Source organism: Peromyscus maniculatus, chromosome 1 (genome assembly GCF_049852395.1).
Source record: "Peromyscus maniculatus bairdii isolate BWxNUB_F1_BW_parent chromosome 1, HU_Pman_BW_mat_3.1, whole genome shotgun sequence".
NCBI lineage: Eukaryota > Metazoa > Chordata > Mammalia > Rodentia > Cricetidae > Peromyscus > Peromyscus maniculatus.
Genome location: NC_134852.1, coordinates 16,231,055 through 16,235,493, shown reverse-complemented (window position 1 = coordinate 16,235,493; position 4,439 = coordinate 16,231,055). Strand labels below are relative to the sequence as shown.

At 43.4% G+C, this 4,439-nt stretch overlaps 1 pseudogene; it reads right to left on the bottom strand.

The window, feature by feature from the left end:
• Positions 1–230: 230 nt before the first annotated feature.
• On the bottom strand, positions 231–4,217 carry LOC143273886 (pre-mRNA cleavage complex 2 protein Pcf11 pseudogene; annotated as a pseudogene).
• Positions 4,218–4,439: the final 222 nt, after the last annotated feature.

The window sequence follows — 4,439 nt, the reverse complement described above, 5'->3', positions numbered from 1 at the left end:
AAATTTGCACTCATCTAGAGAACTTTCACACAACAAGCAGCTGAAACTGTGCAGGCAGTAGGAAATGCAAATACTAAAACCTATTTATAAACCAAATGATAGCTGAAGGCCCTGCCTCAGCTAGACAATTTATAGAGATAGATGTCTACAAATACATAAAAAATTCTTGAAATTCTAGATCCAACAGCAGCTTTTGTTACAAATACAAAACCATACTTTGAAATTTTTTTTTAAACCAAGTCAACTGTATCATTTTCTGTTTGAATGTCAGTGGGTGTTGCTACACTTTCTTCTGCACAGGCTGGTGGGGCATCTGTTTGCTCTTCCTTAACTTGGGGACTTTCACAGGGTTCTTGCAATTCGTTTTTGACAATGTTCAACATAATGTTCCAAGGGTTTTCAACTGGCGTCTTGATGGCAGATGGTGTACAAGCAAAAGAAGATGTGTTTTGGTCACCTGCATAACACGATGGATGGTAAATCTTTCTGTCTACTCCAATAGCATATTTTAAGTGCCATTCTTCCTCCTCTCCATCCCAGTACTGTTCAAATTGTTCTTGACAGACTTCACAACTCTCAAGTGCTCCAGCTGGTCCAGCAGGGACACTGTGGAACTCCTTTTCTTTAGCAGCCTCCTGAGTTTTGAGGACAATCTCTTGATGAACCTGTTCAAAAAACTGGCTTTTTCAACGTTCTTCCAGATCATCTATTTCTTCAAATTCTATCCAGTCTGTTAAACTGTATTACCAATGCCTATGAGTGATTTTTCTGCTAACATCTTTCTCAGTTCTATTTTGCCGATAATGCCAGTCCAAGTGATCTGCCTAAACATCTCTCTGGGATGTCGGAAACCTCATTCCACAAGAATAACACTGAACCCCAGTGTACAGCCGGTGTATGACACTGTCATAACGTTGTTTCAATTCTTCAGTTTTAAAATTAGTGAGATCTGGAATATCTTGATCTTCATTCTGATCCTTCCCCTCTTCAGGGGGAGGCTGGGTATCAGCCTCATTTACCTGTGTTCTAGCTGAATCAGGCTGTGACAATTTGAGAATTCCTGCTTTTACCAGTTTTGTAAACAATTCATTTACATCCACCTCACTGAGATGATGATCAGGATATGCCTTAGGAAGACCTCCTGAAGGATTTTGAATAAAAGTTCCAGCATTCTGTGCATGAACTGGTAACAATTGTTGTCCTTGGCCAAAAGCTACCGGCTGAGGAATACCTATCAGAACCTGTTGAGATGTCTGAATATCTCCTCCAGGCATTGGACTAGGTAAATTGCCCAAGTTTCCCAACTGAGAACTCTGAAGATTCCTTTCATCAAAATAGTGTCCTGAAGCTCTGTTAAAAGCATTTGGGAAATTCGGGTTTCTAGAGCCATGAGGTCCATTAAAATTTGGTCCTTGATGTGTATCAAATATTTGTGCATGTCTTTGCAACTGTAGTCCTTGAGATGGCACATTTAAAGCTTTGCCAAGTAGGTCATTATATGGGCCAGGCTGATTGAAATATTCAAGCCTTTGTGAATGATGATTGTCTTGTTGGGTACCTCGCAGAGCAATAAAAATGTCAGATCTTGATGCTTGCTCTTGTTGTGGCCCATGAAATCTTTGAGGTACACTATCAAATCTCAGTTGAACCTGCTGTCCAGTGGCCCAGCAAATCTCTGTGGACCTGGCTGAACAGTTCTTTCAAATCTGGGACCTGGCTGGCCATGTGTTCCATCAAATCTTGGCAAAAGTGACGGCTGACCTGGCTGTCCATCAAATCTTAAAGAGTTACAACCTTCCAATCTTGAACCACCTTGACCCAGAGGTGATTCAATTCTCAGGCCACCTCCTGGTACAGGACCCTCAAACCTCATTCCACCTCCCTGTTTTACTAAAGGTCCTTCAAACCTGATCCCAAGCCCTGGTCGACCATGTGGTCCCTCAGACATATCATTCCCACTAAGTTGATTATGTCCTTCCAATCTCAGACCAGCTACAGACTGACATTGGGGACCCTCAAACTTCATTCCATCTCCTTGCTGTAGCAAAGGGCCCTCAAATCTGATAGCACCACCTGGCTCACCATGAGGACCATCAAACCTAATTGCTTCCCCTGATGGACCATGACCCCCCTCAAATCTAAGTCTACCTACAGGCTGACATCGTGGATTATCAAATCTAAGACTACCCACAGGCTTTCCATGAGGGCCTTCAGACCTCAGATCACCCAAAGGCTTACCCCCAAATCCTTCAAATCCCGAACCACCTGTGGATCCCTTAAAACTGACACTAGGTAAACTTTCAAATCGAAAACTTCCGCCGCCACTGCTGCCTCCTCCACCTCCTAGAACAATTGTCTTTTCAAACCACAGAGGTGTTGCTACTGGTCCTCGAGAAACTTCAAATCTCAAAGGGCACCCACCTCCTAACTGACCATGTGGTGCTTCTAATCTCATAGGGCCTCCTCCCCCCATTTGTCCTGGTGACACATCAAACCGAACAGAACCCGGTGTAGGAGGTCCATCAATTCTAGGGCTTAATTTGTTAGGTCCTTCAAAAATCATCTTGGCTGGGCCATCTCTCCTCACAGATGGCCTACCAGGCCCATCAAATAATGGTCCCTCTTCAACTAAAGCTGTAAGCCACTGATTTGTATTAAGGGCAGCAAATCTTGATGCTGAGCCATCTACAAATGCTTTGTCTGAATCTTCATATCTAGGTCGCTTAAGTGGAAAATGATCATTGAATGGAGATCTCTGCTCCTCTCCTCCACCTTGTTGATACTGAAAGAGCTGTTGAATTTTATGCACAACAACAAGGAACTCATCATGTCAAATTTCCCCAGAAGCTAAACGTTCACTTGTCCTTTGAAGGAATTCTCTCTTTTTTTGCCAGACTTATCTCTTTAGGAATCTGAAGATTGGCATCTACCCTTGCTCCATGGGGCTGCTTTGGGCTTCCAGGTGACAAGATTCCTTTAGTGCTTGACCAGCTCTCCTTATGCCTTAGATGAGGTGCTTTACTCTGGTCATCACACTGTTGGAAGCTTTGACTCTCTTCCCAGCCAGATTTCCATCTTTCTGCAGACTTAGAGCTTTACCAATTCTCTATATTCTCTTTTGGCTCAGCATCTGACTTCATAGAATGTTTACTTGCAGTTTCTTGAGGCCGATTTTCATGCATGTTTTTCAGCAGTCTGGGAACTTGAACATCCTGCTTAGTACTTCTCTTAACGTTTCTTTCTTCCCTCGAAGATGCTGAGAACTCTTCCATATGTGACTGTGTAAGTTCTGACTGTTGCGTCTTTCCAGCTTTGGAGGCCAAAGTTGAAAACATACTTCTTTGCCTTCCTTTGGGTGACCAAGACTTAGGTGACCTCGATCTTGATCTCTTTTGAGTGCTTAATCTCCCTGGTTTTGTCCCCTGTTTTTCTAATTCTTCTATAACCATGTCCTGTTTTTGTACAATGCCATTTATGATTTGACTTCTACTTCCAATCAGCCTGTGTTCAGATGATTTCATTTGCTCATCTTTTTCCTTCTGAAGCTCCAGGTTTTTCTGCTGAAGTTCTAACAACTGTTTTTGTTTTTCAAGTATCTCTTGCCTTATTAGCTGTACTTGAGTAAGATTCTTTTGTATGTCAGGTACATTTGGAGGGGTGGAAATACTGGGGGAGCTGACCACTGTACCAGGTGCTGAAGGCTCCTCAGGTGATTTATTTAAAAATTTGGGATTCACGTGGATACTACATGTCTTCACATTAGGCGGCAGAGGTTTAATAGGCCAAGTAGGATCTATTGAATTGACTCTGACATCCAAGGCATAAAGTTTCTTCATGGGGAATATTTTATCCCATGTGGAACGTAATTTAAATAATCTTTTTCTTGTATTTCCATCCACCTTTTCAAACACACAAGTAAATGTTGCAACTAGATTTTTAGTAAAGGCAGTGATATACTCTTTTCCAACGTTTTTCACAATAGAATCCATAATGTACATAAGAGGAAGTTTCTCTGAGGAAGGAGCCTTGGCCGTTTGGGCCTCAATGACAGAGACGATTTCCTTGGCGAAGGGCAGGTTCTCCTCAGCTACAATGGTCAGCATATTGATGTGCGGTTTGCTATTGAAAGTCAGGTCTTCCAGTGAAGACTGATAATCATGACAGATGTCTTCTAGTGTCCCAGCAGCCCCAGCCTTGGCCAGCATCTGCTCTGACATTGTGCCCAGGCAGCACTCCAAGGTCTGCTACCAACTAAGGTAAAGTTGCTGGACACCCCCACCCTTCTGAAGCCTGGGCCTTGCTCCCTGGTTCTCCTTAGGCTGGGGCTTCACTGCATGCAGATGTTGGAGGAAGGACAGGGGACCACCCAGTTGGAACCTCGGGGAAGAAAACTCACAGCCTCACCGGGAATCTCTGTCCACTTCCAGTTCTCTAGGAGT